The following is a 16,726-nucleotide window of genomic DNA, read 5'->3' as shown; positions in this document are numbered from 1 at the left end:
AATGGAGGATAAATGTGTTATCTAAGTGAGAGGCACTAAATTTTAATAAAACAGTACTTTTCCAGTATGCTTCATTTTTTAGACGAGGCCTTTCGAAACCAAAGGTTTCATCATCAGGCAAATACAAATACAAAAATATTTCCAAAATTTTTATACTTGCATATTTACCCCATATGGTATTTAAATATTAATTGTAATAAAAATAATGTAATTTGTTATATGGAGTCGCCTGATAATGAACCCTTTGCTTTCGAAAGCCCTCGTCCAAAAAATAAACCATATTGGAAAAGTATTGTTTCATAACCATTTAGTACTATTTAAAAATTTTCTAATTGCTCCTAGAGTCTTCAATAAGTGAGAGGTGTTTTTATGGCAATATACGAGTATACCTGAATAATCACTATTATATGTGTGTGTAATACTTATCATTCGTTTAAGCGCTACCATAATGAGGGAAAATATTTAAAAATAGAATTTTTCAAACAATCAAAAAGGAAATCTGTGGTCTGAAATGTATTCTGTATTAAACTTAATGCATTTAATTTTAAAAATATAAGAGGGATTGGTTTCATGTACATTTACGTTGCAATCCTACACAAGTTGTAATGGCGATATACCAATGCACTTGTTTTTAGGTGAACAAGGACAGGGGATTAATGTAGTCTTTTTAAAAGTGTAGCAACAATACTGATTATTTTAACAAATATAATGAACTAATTAAAGGTTTACACTGTGAAATTTTAAGTTTTACATGGAGTAGTAGCCACTGATATGTCAATATTGGATACTTTATTAGATTATAGAAAGTCAATTTCCAATGGCAACATCAATACCTCCGTCATCCAAAGCTTACGAGGACTTCTTCCTTGTTTATAAGGCTGTATACTGTTTTAGAGCGTCCGTTATGAACTTAGGAGGATCAAGTCCAATTTGGGTTCAAACTCAACTCAACCTTTAAGAAGCATTAGAACAATACTTCTGAGATTAGATTTCGACTTTATTTGACAGTAAATCATAGTAGGGGCCTATAAAGAATACCGAAAACATCATTATACATATCTCAGATGACTACTGACCATTATATTCGCTGGCCTCTACATATTAAGAAACCACCAAAAATACACTCCGAAGTTGGTAAATATTTATAAATTTGGAGTGTTAAATATGAAAGGTACGGTAATCCAAGTTTCAAGTATTATTAAGAGCCCAACAAAGCCTTCTTAAAAATAGTGTCCTTGTCCGGCCGTCTGTCTGTGCAAAACTCTTGATAAGAAGGTCCTTTCGAGACGAGAAACGCGATACATGGATTTCTCTTGTCCAAAAACAGAAAGCTATTCGTTTTGGGGTCACCAAAAGGTCAAATGGCAGTTATCTGTTTGTCTGTCCATCTGCCCAGCTCTGCAATATCTCCCACATCTAGGGACTTGGATATTGATATTTGCAATAATCTTGCTGCCAGGAAAATCAGAGTTGCTCTCACTATGATACTCTTTCGTTTCATTATGTCGGATCCTTCGATACACCGATGCATCAATTTAATTTAATGGCATTTTGATAAGGATTTGTTTCAATAAATTTAATCCGAAATATAAATTGTATACATGTTCTTGAATTATAAAAGAGTAAAATACATTACTAAATACTGATTTTATTGTATAATAATTGCACGCAATTGCTAGACCTGCAGTAGAAATGGTTGCAAACGTTAGTTTAAAATTACGTGATGTAGTTATTAGACGGATTAAAACTGTATTCACTGATTTTACATTACTTCAGTGTAACTGTAGTTCAATATCACTTTAAAATCTGTAATGTATTCATTTGTAATTGTTCAGAAGGTTTAGAGCCACCTTAGAACATACTCCCATACCGTACGAGAGGTGGAACATGAATACTTATTAGGTTCCGCTTTCAACTAAGAGGATCTACGCAAACTGGAAGCTTGTACTACACGATAGGTTTCTCTTGTCTACTGTATGCTGTACGTGGAACATGATGTGAAGTACTCTTATTACATTAACATCTTAAAATGTAGTCAATTTAGTTCAATATAAATTATGTTTTTTAAGTAATTCTTTTCCGGTCAATAGTAGTTAAAACAGTCTGAAAAAGGTACAAGGCAGGAGTACGCCACACCACGTGTAGCGTAAAAGGATTCGGTGAGGTTTGCATGCAACATACGTAATATATAACTAATCCTCGAAAAAAAAAAATCCTCGAGATGTCCTGTGGGGAGATACAAATACAGACAATCATACAGAAATGAAATTGGCAAAAATTACACTCAGCCAAATTCCGTGATTAAACATGAACACTTTTTGTCTATGTACGAACATAGTTTCATGCAAAATTTGAGGTCTATGGATAAAATCTTTTTCGATATATCTTGCTGCATGATTCATTCAAATTTTTGTTTATTAAGTTAAGTTTCAATGAAATGTTCAGACAATAAAATTTCTGGTGGGATAGGGAGGTACTAAAACGTAAGTACAAACTCGTATTTGCTGAAATAAAATGGTTTCACCGAGTTTACAATTTGACTTTCCACTCTATTATATTTTCCTTTTACTTTATGAAATATAGTTCTCATGCTAAAATTTACAATTTTATTTATTCTGCTTTTTTTAATTGCCATCGTGGTTACAAATGTAGAAATATTCCCTAACGCCCAGCCAAGTCCCAACATCATTATCATTGAACTCGGAGTTAAACGTATAAAAAAGCCTCACACAAAATTTCAAGTCCATGGTCAGGTCGTCCGGACAGACATACAGATAGACAGCAACAACAGGAAGGCAGATGTAAATGAATTTATTCACCTTCTCAAATTATATGGATTGCTAAAGCTCAGCCAATTAACAATAAGGGATAAGTAGTACTAACCGGTTTGTATCAATATGTATCGCTGAACGATGTTATAATTTCATCTTCAGACTATGTCTGTAAAGGAACATGAGGAATAGCCTCCGAGAAAGCATTGGAAAGGAAATGAACAGGGGGTCTGAGGACAGTTTACGTAAGATAGACACGATGAGGTCGGTTACATATTCTAGGAACCAAAGTCAAACATACCAGTGAGTGTGCTTCAGGATATGAGTTTGCTGATGCAGGTTCAGTTTAATATATGCAGTGCTGATGCGGCCGTGCCAGACTTCAGCAGAGACTTCATTTCCTCAGGTAACATAAACAGATATTCTCTTAATATACGAGCATATAGTTGTCTGAAGTATGACTTGAGACAGTGAATATTTGTGTTTAAACGGCTGGTTACAAAATGTATGGCATTAAAATATTTTTCGTTTAAAACCCATTGTTGATATCGATGTATTTAAAGGATAGTATTTAGGATATCGACTCAGTTATGAGTCAACAAAGACCGAAACGTACGTTTCGAGACGTTGTACCCTTTTCGCGTAACAGGTTTCTTGCAAAATCTGTTTTGCGAGTAGACAGACAGAAAAAATTATGCTCAGCCAAATTCCATGGTTAAACATGCAACATAATAGAACACCTTGTTGTCTGTGTGTCATGCAAATTCTAGATGTAAAATCTTCATCGAAATAATTTGCAACAAAATACATTCAAATGCTTTGTTAGTTAAATCAAGCTTCATTGAAATGTTGAAACAATAAAAGTTCGGATGAGCTACAGCGCAACAGTGTGCACAACAAAATATTGTCACCGACTTTAAACATTGACTTTCCTATCTATTATTTTTGTTCAACTCCATGAATAAAATGCCACAGATTAAACTCTTATATAATAGTACACGGACACGCATTCATATACGTATGATTTTTGTTCTTTTCTTCGAGTAATAGGATTTGCTAAGGTTCAGCCAATAAAATCGTATAATATAATATATTATTCACATAAATAGCAAATAAAGAGTAAAAAAAAAAAAACACACGTTGGCGTCAAACTTTATAATGGAGATCTCATTCCCAGTATCTTAAAAAAGATCAGCACAGAATGAATACCACTACACAACTCAGATGCTTGCACCATAGCACGAAATTGGGGGCTAATGACAGAATTATTCATTGAAGACTTTCCAATTTCATGGTGCGTGCGTCTATCACGCTGGTGCAGTGGTGTATTTGTGCTGCTCCAGGACACTAGAGAACTTTATTTTGTAAACAAAATTTACGTTTAAAAGTATGGTTTTAGATTTTTGTTGTTGTTGTTGAATTCAAATTATGTCCTTACATGTTACGTTTTTGACGCTGCAAGAAGAGAATATATACACAAAGTTTCCGTTAAAATAATATAACGATGACAAATGCACAATATTCTGTTCCACAGAAGATTATTTGAGGAAAACCTTGCATTCGAAGCTATTAACAATTTGCGAAACGATTTATTGAAAAAGTACGGGAGATACAACAATTTTAATTTGTGTAACAAACGAAATGCATTGCAGCGCAATGCACATAAGAACTCATCAAACACTCGAAGGTAAAAATAAGAGGAAATAAAATACGTTTTGTTTGGAAACTCGATGAGAGTGGGTCCTTATGAAATGCAGATTCGGTGTAAACGAAGCTGACTGTACTCGTACCGGTCAATACTGGACGACGCTACGGTCCATGAATACATCCCTTCTCTCTACATAGTTCCTCCACTCGCCCACCCCCACCCCACCCCTTTACACCACAACTGACACACACGCACACACACAGACCTCCACTGTTGGTAGGTTTGGAGTCGTTAATTAGGAACAAATTCTACGCTGCACGGTTTGATTTATTCTTCCACTTCATCAATGGTCACAGTTTAAACCATTTTGAATTTAAATATATGTGGTGACGTGTTATTTACAAATAGATAAATATTCTACAGTTTTATAAGCCTTCGGGTGAACTGCAACGTTTAGAGAATTTCAATAAAGATGGTTAATATTAACTCGAGGTTGGTATAATTATTTTCTTGTAAATTAAGTTCTGCATAAAATATTTACTTTTTAAAATAAGTTCTCGTATTTGGCATTGTTCATTGAGCCTTCACTATCGTTGTGAACATCTCTGACCAGGGGTTTTCTTTGGATTTTAGATCCAGATAATTTTAGTGAGTTTCCTACCGCAATTACTCAAACGTATTTTTTAGATAGATATCTTTATTGATCTTTAAACATTTACATGCAATGGATCTCGTCATAATATGATGCAATTACAATTTGGAAGTTAAAACAGATCAAGAATTACATTCAAATATATATATGTATATATACATATATATACACGACATATAAACAATTGTAATCAATCGTGCAGTAAACGCATAGTTAAATCACGGGCAAAATACCGTTGAATCCAAAACGATAGCTAAAATGAATAGTTAATAAGATCAAAAGTGTTTTTTAAAATAAATATATAAGTTAAAAAGTTAAATAGATTAGTAACAATGAAAAAAAAAAACATGCAACACAGTGCAACACATTATTTTTAACTTAACATACGAACGTAACATTGAAATATGATACTTTTAAAATGGTAAAATAAACAAAGTATGATAAAAAATAAGCTGTAGTTTAGGTAAAAATTAAAATACACACGTAACTTATAACTCCTCAAAAATTAACAAGCCAGTGTCAGAACTGTAAACTTCATCGAGTTCGTAATAAGGTCTTTATACCAACAAACTCATAGTAAGACAAAATCCTACTCAATCTTGTGTATGGTCTATTAATTAAATTTCTATTCCTAGTAATATAGAGATGCTTGTTAAGCGCGAAGGTGCTAAAATTATTCTTAACACGCAACAAAGTATGTAAAGATTTACTACTGTTAATATTCTTAATTTTACAAATACAGGCCTGCAGTGAGCTCTGGGATCATTCCCATATAACATTCTCATGGCTTTCTTTTGTGTGATCAACACACTGTCTACGCCACTGGAGTTGCCTCAAAAGAGCAAACCAGGGAGCTACTGTGCTATGAAAAGACGCAAAATAAACCATTCTTAAGCTATAATTTGATACGTATTGCTTAAGGTGTCTTAGAAGGTAAATCACACTATTCAACCTTTTACACTCATAGACAACGTGAGGATTCCAGGATAGCTTAGTATAATTCCCAAAATCTTCACCGTTTGACTACTGTCATTATTTCCATGATTACTAAAAGAAAAATACATTTTATTGTTTTCTCTACATTCATCAGAAACATGTTGGCTCTGTACCAGTTATTCACCTGTATAATAAACTATCAGTTTCTGTCTGCAAGGAAGCGATTGATTAGCGTGATGTGGCAAAATTTGCATCATGAGCAAACATTATAAATTTCGAGCTTACACAAGAAACCAAATCATTAGAGGGTGTTTAAAATCCTGGCAATGGAGGAACCCATGCAAAAATCAAGCGGTTTTGTTTTTCTAAGAAACTCATATCTTTCATAAAATTAACTATGGTAACCCGGCTTTGCCTTTTAAAAAAAATTCTGTTAATATGTGTATCGAACTACAGGTAAGTGCATACAAATAAATAACTGTTAGCCTTCTAAGCTGATGGTAGTAATTTATTGTAACACACAGTTGTATGTGAAATTTTGCCTGGGACGAATATCGCTATGCGAATAAAAATATAGTCATATTCTCTGAACCCTTCTTTTATGACAACGCAAAGTTCAGAAATAACTTATAAAAATTATTGACGACCACAAATGTTGGCCCTATGAATAAGGGACTATTAATTATAGTCGGTAATGAATTAAGGCCACGAATGATGCTGATTTGAACTCCATCACTACGAACTCCCTGAAAACAACCACGAACTAATTGAACCCGATTTCGATTTAAGCCGATACATTAAATAATAAAATAGAAACTGCTTTACCAGAAGGGTTATGCACATGGAACTTTATTACTGACTAATCATCGAAAACGAAAACTTACTAAATTAATTAATTTTATGATTTACTGTACAACGGTTAGTATTATTATTTACAATAAGTTCTAGGCTTAATAATTAATTTACTACGCACAAAATATACTTACGACACAGCTCACGGATCAGTATCGTGACCAGGACATGCCAATTTAATATAATGGAAATTACCACACTATTACCGGAAGTGGGTTTTCGACTCAGCTACGTAAAAAAGTTTACCTGACTATTGTTGTATCGTACAATCAAATATGTTATATACGGTATATATAACGCCAACAAATTTCAATTCATTCTCAAAATGTCCTGTGGACACACAATCAGACGGAATATTTTTAAATCCCTAGACAGACGGAAAGAAAACCTACAAGCCTAAAGAGTGATAAAATTTAATGACATTGAGACAAATTCAATGGAAAGACAGGACACTTCGTGGAAATCATTCCTGTCTATGAAGAATTACATTTTTAACAATTTCGTTTTCGAGACATTTTTCAGATAATTTGGCCACGTAAAGGCTCAACCGAATTCTATAAATAGGGCGTCGACGTTGTTTAAGAGCAAAATATCAAATCCATAGTCAAATATAAATGTCCAGGGGAACACAGACACGTATGAAAATGGATGGATAGACAAACAGAAGAGGATTTTGGCAGAACCCTTAACTATAATCAAACCACAAAAATGTACAGCTTATAGCTTAATTTATTGTATTTCCACCACACTGTGTCAACTTTTGTTAACCCTCAGCCAAACCCCATGAAGTGACATGCACCATCATCAAACTCACTGTTGCTTATTTGAAAATTAGGTCTTTGAAATCAATTTGTTTTTCAGATATCGTGCGGAAAGACATACAGATACGATAGACAAACAGAAATTACATTTTTTAAGCTCCCCTTCACTTATTCCCAGTCAAAAGTTGTAATGTATTAATCTTAAAGTGGTGAATATGAAGACATTTTGCTATTGAAGAAGGATTGCGCCCGAAATCTTATAATGCTTTGGTGAATTTCCCCGAAGAAACAAGAAATAGAGAAGTATAAGGAGACAATAAAGAGAAAATTGTAATTTAATTGATTACCATTACAATATTACCAAGATAAACTACGAACAGGACGATTGTAACGGAAGCCTGCAAACGACAGCAGTGATTTGTATGTCTGAAACTTGGCTTTTGCAAGGAACAAGAAGAAGTGAAATTCTAAAATATTGTAAAAATATCCTGGTGACTTGCCTGTCTCAATTATTTCCAGGCAGACAATTTTAGTCGGTGAATCGGCCGCCGAAGCTGTGTTATTTTAATAGGAATCATCACCTTTTACACGTCTGTACTGTATTATGTCAGTAGTATAATATAAATATGTTTTCCTTCATGCAATTATTTCTTACGTGTAATATTTAAGGAATGGATAGGATTTGCTGTACCCGTAATGTGAAGGCGTCACAGGCAATGCAAAATCAACTAATTACTAATTAATTATTACAGTATTGTAAAATTACTGGACTTTGAAAACCAAGATAACGGATGTTTTTATAACATTACTCCAAACTGTCAAGTTAAAGTCCACTAAAAGAAGTAAATATTTCTTATAAATATTTTCTAAAATCCTCGGTTTTCAGAAAACTATTTGTCTATATGTTTTTACCAAAAGTAATAACGCATATACTTTATGACAGTGGCAATCGTAACACAACAATAAGTTATGATGTGGTTACTTTGTGTAGTTATTTATATCAATATATCCTGAATTAGAAGAGCTAAAACTAAAGGAAATATGTAAATAATTTCTAACTGTCGGCAGTTTAAAACCATGTAAATAAAATCACATGAAAATAATGTTAAATGAAATTATTTTTATCATTTAGCGAGGTATTAGAACAAAAATACAGTAACAAATAAAACTGTTGTGAGTTTTAAGTCACAAGAGGTCAGCAGCATGGAGGTGTATGTTAGCAGTTAATTTGATTAAATGCATCGACACATTTTTTACGCAACCAAAAAGAAAGTAAACGTTTTACTAATTTCAAATGAATACCATATATGTTATAACTTCTCATCGTTTTCAACAAATAATTCATTAAAATCCCGTTTTTGTATGGTTACGTGATGGAAATTTGTATTCTGCTATTCAGATAGTTGGTAAACCTGACTGATATTTCACTGCACACAGTATTGGAATCAGCTGTTTAGTAAACCATAGAAATTATCCGACAAAGGCTGTTTAAAATGACTGTCACACACTGATTGGCTGTATCTTTTATTTATTCCTGGATACCTAGTATGTGCATATTATTTGGAACACATTATATTATAGTGTTAAAGGAATACCAATGGATGATTTTAAAAGAAAACAGGATTTCGGATATTTTCCATCATTATGTGTTACCAAAAATAGAATACTACGTTTCGAAGATCGGAATATATCCTCTTATTGACAACAAATCAATTCTTAAGACATAGGTTAAGCATACATAAAAAACTAAACCCAATCAATTTTTTGACACCTGAAGGATATCTTAGGAGTCCATATACTAACGTTAAATGTACGAAAACAAGATTTTTATTTCTACTTACAGTATTTATAATAGTCGCACTCATAACATCCTATAACGAGAGGGCAAGAAACTTATATCCTAACTGAAATGTGAGATGTAAAAATCTTTTGCAGGAAACAAAAATCTCGAAAATATCATTTTTGTTTGCCTTAATACATTCTTTCCAAACTCACCTTGCGCAGATGCATTTATACTTTTATAAATTGTGCCGATATAATTACAATAATTAATTTTGTACAAATCTTGATTAAAATCGGTTGACTTATGCACACCCAGATTTTTTATTATCAGTAAATTAATCCTTTTTTATTAATTTACCAAACGAAACAAGATTTTGAAAATTAGCTCGTATTCCACATGAGAAGCAGACTTGTTTTCCATTTCAGCTCATTATACTGAAATTTACTCCAGTAAGGTATGGTTTTTTATCGACAAGGCAGGCATAAGTATCGTGCAGTGTTCGTCATTCCTAAAAGATTAACCCAGCAAGAAAATAAGTAACAGGAGCGGTAGTAATTAACTCGTGTATAAGCGTACACTCATTGCTTAGCAAAGCTAGATATATAAAGCCGCATAGCTAGCATAGCACTTGTATAGTATTTTGTGCTCGAGTGTTTACAAGTTTGGAATGGCTGGTAAACTTGTAGGGTGGGATTACAAGCTTAACCAAGCGGTATCAGTAATACAACTTGTAATGGAAAACTCGTTCCGAAGTAATCTTCTTCAATATCTTTTATTCAGTTCTCTCTATCAGAAATGTTCCTCTGCATCTTTTATGTGTTTTATTAAACATTATTTGTTATATTGGTGTTTAGAAGCCTGTATACATATTGTGGTACTCCTATTATGTATCTAACCTACATCAGCAATCTTAAAAATTGTACAACCGTTAAGAGGAAAATAAACGGGATACAAATAAAAAACTTTTTTCATTGTATTGCTAAATACAGCTTCTGTTGTTCCTAATTTAAATTCCTCATTGGCCTGTTTTCCAACTTTTAGTCAACTTTTTATCAAGCAACACATCTCTAGCTTTAGTCAACGTTGATTATGTATTCACTGCGGCACCATATACCCGTTAATGGCCATGTTGGATAACCGTGCTTTAATTATTTGGCCCGAAAATTGACCTGTGATAGAATACTAACCTCACCTTGCTCTGACGTAACCGCGTAAATAAAAGAAAGTAATTAATAAAAACAGCAATTATGCTATCTAACTAAATAATGAAATAATCGTTTCGTAGAATCTACACCATTGCATTCGTTAATAATGTACTTTAAAGTTAACTTTTACGTTTAACGCTTAAATTTTAAATGCAAAATATCATCTATATATATATATATATATATATATATATATATATATATATATATATATCTCTATATATATATCTATATATATAAAAATGAATGTTTGTATGTTTGTCCTTTATGGAATCGTGAAACTATTGGACCGATCATTATGAAAATTTGTACGTATATGTACATTTTTCCACGGAGAAGGTTTATAAGCTATGCCCATCCCTTTCCCGATTCAGGATTCCGCCCCACTGGTTACAGAAATACCCATAAGAAATGCATTGCAGCAAACATATGTTAACGTCTTTTCAAATTTTTAATCAGCTGTTCTTTGTAAACATATATTACACTTATAGTTTTAAAGCATAGAGTAAGCTTAAGAGAAACGACAAATTTTGTTTAAACTGTTTTTGCAATCACTGTTAAACATAGACTTTACTATCCAGATAATACAATTCAAATTTGACGTAAAAATTCACCTTTAACTGCAATATTTATTTAATATAAACCATGCTCATGCTTGATCAGAAGAGTAATGCAGATATCATAATTACTATCTTACGTTGGCTACAAATATAAAGAATGTTATAAAATCAACCTTAGTTGTTTTTTTTGACAGAAGTATGGTTCTCAAAACTCCGTGTGTACATATTCTCTCGATCGAGACAACAAAGCAAGCTCAATCGTGGCATCGGAGATATAACTAAATTTAATCTAAAATTTATTATAGTAAAAAAAAAATTTACTAAGTAATATAAGGACTTCGGTTCTTAAGATTTGCGTGCGAAGCCGTGGGTAACAGCTAGATAGAGGCAGGAATATGGTACATACCTTCATAATACGCCCAAGAGGCTCACGATGGAACGACTATCAATTATCTCAGCAATGTTTAGAATGTGATAGAAAAAGAATAAGTGAATATAGTGTACTGTTTTCAACGGGAAATTGCGTGCGAAGCCGCGGGCAACTTTTGCAAAAAATTATTGAAATGCGCAGCAAAGCGCGCCGGGCCCGCTAGTATATATATATATATATATATATATATATATATATATATATGAATGTTTGTGTGTTTGTCCTTTATAGACTCAGAAACTATTTGACCGATCATTATGAAAATTTGTATGTATATGTATTTTTCCACGTAGAAGGTTTATATGCTGTGCCCATTGATGTAACTCACTACCAGGCGCTGCAAAATATATAAGTTATCAAAGCGCCTGCACATTGTAAACTAAAATTACGAGATAGTTGTATATAATAACCACACACTATGTGAAGGCGCTAAGTTTTTATGGATATTCGTCTTTCAAATGAATTTCTGTTTGGCCTTATAGCTTGAATGTTAGACCACTTTATTATTAAGTACATGTACGTGTACAATGGCTATAAATATACACTTTTGGCAGATTTTCTTGATACTGTCAACAAGGTAAACTCTTCATCGGCGTTGATAATATAATTCACTTGAACCAGAAGTGCTCATACACGAGCAAAGCTTACAAAAAGCGTGCGAAGCCGCGGGGAACAGCTAGTTTATAAATATTTTAGAAAACATACCTTGAGTACACAATAAACCGAGATTATGAGTTAAACAATTTTAAAATACTTCTTGCATGTTCACCAGTTTTAATAAGAATCTGTAAGGTTTTGATAACTGGTATGTATCAATGCAATATACATAACAATAAGAATAAGAATTGAAACTAAACAATGACGAAGCAGTTACTTATTATAGCGTGCAGTTTTGAGAAGAAAAAGCCTTCAATTTGGCATCACTATAGTATTTCATTGTTTGTTTTTGTTTTCTATATCAAGTATGTTGATATTGAGAATAACGTTATTCTAACATAATAAAAAACAATTGGGAAGGTGATTGATACGCCTGTTGAATCATATTGTCAAGGTTTTAATGATTAAATAGGCTAACATATAACCTATACATGGCTAGTGCGTTAAGTAGCATTTATTTTATGTAATGTAAACGTCAACAAATTTAGGATGATTACTAACTTCTGTAACTCATTTACAGCTTTTATTAAAGACATTATACTTTTTCCTTTAAAGTTTATTCTTTATTTTAGTAAATGTTTGAATGGGTTTAAGTTGTTTTCCATAAATGTGTTTATGTTCGTAGTACGTATATAAGTTAAAATCCAATAGTAAAAAAAAAAACTAAACCGATATTGGTAAACAACACACGTGACATCAAATAAGGAATCTTATAATACGTTGCTACCATGACGATGGAAAAAAATTTTAGTAGTAACAACTGTTTGCTTCACATTTTCAAAACTAGTAAATTTTTCAGAGAACAAACAATTCATACTATCGATTCTTCAACTTAATTGAGATCCTGACAGGCCCTAATTCAAAAAGTGACATCTCTCTATCTGCTGGTCCGTTTTTCTATGTAATAAATCTTGACAAAAAGCTTTAGAGGCTTGAATTGCATAGGTTTCTATATATATTTGCTACGTGTATAAGTTGTAATTTATAAAAACGTATTTTACAAGAGATTTTTATTTTAAGTTGGAACAGTCTACCACTATTGGAGAAGGTTTATTAATGTATCACTTTCTTGGTACAGAGCATCCAAAAAAATGTCCTTCCCGACTTTTCTGAGTTTTACCAATTATACTACTTAGACTGGATAGCCTGAGTAGTCCAAAAGTTGTGCTGAGTATACTGTACACTAAATATGAGAAGTTTCCTCAAGACCATTCTCTGTACCGACTTATGGAGCAGCCTGTGTATTCGAGTTTGTTGTAACCGCAGAATGACTGAAGAAGCCAATTAGAAGTAATTTAAAACCACTGCGGTTGGAACCACAATTCCACTAAGCTATTTATGTTTCGATTAGCTCACTAATAGAAATGCAAATAACGTCTCGTCAAAGCAAACATTTACAACCTCGCTTGCGAGACCCTTTAAGTCTCGAAATGAATGCCTTAATATCTCTTTTTATAATGGAATTAATGTCATCACTAAAATATTCTTTTACTCTTTTCATAACTCTATTGTTGTGTAAACGGATTTACTTCTACTTAGTTTCTTGTGAACTGAGTAGTAAATTGTACAGTTATAAAATACCAAAAGTCTGTGACATGTTAATGTGTATATTATTTCCCCGTTGTGTAGCACTGAACTGAGAATTGACTGATAACAATAACTACGTAATTCTGTCAAACAATTCAAACTGTAGTCATACACTACTGTAGTTTCGACTTTTAATAGGTCATCTTCTGGTGTAGGTGTCAATAAATATTGAAAACGAGGATTATCAATCTGAATAATATTAATATTTATTGACACCTGACACCAGAAGATGACCTATTAAAAGTCGAAACTATAGTAGTGTATGACTACAGTTTGAACTGTTTTACGGAATTACATAGTTATTGTTATTATTACTGTTTTAATTCATGGATTATATTGTTGTCATTATGTAGCGGAAAAACTAAGACTAAATTAATAGTGTAATTTGAGAATAATTATAATTACACAGTTTTGAGGATCTTAATGCATTTAGTTTTGCATTTAAATGCATTTAATTGTATCAGAACATAAATAGCCATGTGATATGTATTACAAAAATGAATGCACATTCTGGAGTTAATAAAATGAGAAACCAATGTTGAGGTTTAAATAAATATAATAAGTATAGCTTGGAAATTTAATAGTAAATAAAAAAAAAAATAATACATCAATCTTTAACTCTAGCGTACTTTATTGGACTTACTGGATTGGACCACAGAGTGGTGAGAGTTGATAGCTGATTAGTTTTAAATCCATGAAGATTAATAATCGTAAAACAGTTTAATTACTAACCAACGCTGAGCAAGGCATTGAGAATTCGCTAAACCCACATTTCCACTGAGGAATAGGTTAAATGAACTTTACAAACTTCGATCTGCTTTATAAAAGTCTCAACCTTACACCTTTTCATACTGATTTCTTATTACAGTTGGTATTAAATAAATTTGGTTTTAATATGGAATATGGCCCATATGAGATTAAGAACTCAACGACATCCTCACTCCATATCATCATGTTCATAACTTTTATACTACAGACTTAACGTAGTAAATGTACGTAATGGTAAATGTACGTAATGACATTACGTTACATGATGATGTAATAGCTCATCTTTATTTTGACCGGAACGTGGAATAATTACAATTCTAATGCTGTTAGAGATTGTAATTGAAAACTCCATTGTAAATGTCAGTTAAGCATCTTACCAAACCTTTCTTGTGATGAAACAATAGTCCTTGTACTCTGTGTAAGTCTTGTCTTAGTAATATTCAATTGAGATTAGAGTTTTAATAGCACTTCAATTACAGATTATTTTGAGGCTGCTTCAAACTAAATAGGATTTCATTCTTTACAAATTATTCTGTTTGTTATTGTTACATATTTACCAAGCTATGATGTTTCCGGTAGGTTTAGTATCAGGTACGTTTTATGTTTCACGCCGCGTTGAATTATCTAACACAATTATTAAATTCTATAAATATTTCCGCTTCTTTTGAGAGGGATATTTTAATTTATCTCACTTTTACTTGCCTTGTCTTTACTTGGCAATGTACAGTGAGTGAGCCACACAAGTGAGAGTAGACAAAGTCAGCATGATATTTCTAACTGGATAAATACTATGTACAGGGTTTAACGGAAACGGGTAACAAAACAAGTTGGAATTGCATTAAATGCTGATTTATGCAAGAGAATTATACAAAACGAAAGTACAGTACTTGCAAATATTACTTACCATTAGCAAATAGAAACAAAATAAAATATAATACATTTTACAACTAAGATAGCATGAAATTATCGAAACGCTGGTAGCCTGTGATTCATATCTGTTTTATTCATTCAACTATAGTCGTTATAGCAAACTCACCTGCTTAACCATACTTGTTTATTTGGGAGTTTACTTTACCGATTGTTTAACTGAAGATGGCAAAACGAGGCCGAAGTATATCAAGAATTTAATAATGTCAGCAATATTACGAGGCGCTGTCTGTGAACCGGAAAACTTATGGTGATAAACATGACACCGCTCGCACAAGTCTAGGAAATACGGTTAAAACGCTCTAAAACTGTATCAAAGTCTTCCTTTTCTTCTGAGTAAATTAAGATGTAGAGGTCGCTGTTATGAATTATTCACCCGATTACCTCAAACTAAAAGTAGTGGTAGTATTAAAGCGTTCAATAGTACATGAATGTATATAACTATAAAAAGAGCCCTAACCTTTGCTGCCGATTGATGAATTTATATATATATATATATATATATATATATATATATATATATATATATATATCTTAAATGTATAGTTTCCTTAGTTACGTTTTACTAATGTGTGTATCTTCTCCAAAACAAGTATAAATGTAATACTGAACGTGCTGATTAAATACTAATTTCCATATTAATATATTATCATAATTTCAGTCTACATCCGGTTATCAACTGTGTATAACCTATTTATTGAAAAATTGCAATAACTGTACCCATTGTCAATTTGTGCTGTAAGGAATGTTATTATACAATAATGATGAAGAATTTAACACTATATTAACAGTCGTTTTGAAACAAATTTCTTATAAATATTACTACACGACTTTATTATTTCATCTCTTACCAAATTTATAAAACGAGTTCGAATATTGTTACAAATTGACACTCGCCTATCAAAGCGAATGGGTATATTACTTGTCATGTAATAATTATAAAAAAATTTCAGTATTAAGATATATATCCATGCTAGAAGTTTATTTAAATATGCCTCTTAGATGAATCTGGAGCTGGCCAGACCACTTTGTGTGTAGTTGTTTCGCTTATGTATTGCTAATGTTCCTCTAATGGTTCGTTCCATTAATAATTCGCGTAGAGTGGAAGCACCTCAGTTGTAGTCCTGATAGAGTGTAACTACCTTCGTGCTCATTCCTTTGGCAACTTCAATCTAGTTTTCGCAAAACC

Source organism: Homalodisca vitripennis, chromosome 2 (genome assembly GCF_021130785.1).
Source record: "Homalodisca vitripennis isolate AUS2020 chromosome 2, UT_GWSS_2.1, whole genome shotgun sequence".
Classification (NCBI taxonomy): Eukaryota; Metazoa; Arthropoda; class Insecta; order Hemiptera; family Cicadellidae; genus Homalodisca; species Homalodisca vitripennis.
This window is presented reverse-complemented; position numbering follows the sequence as displayed.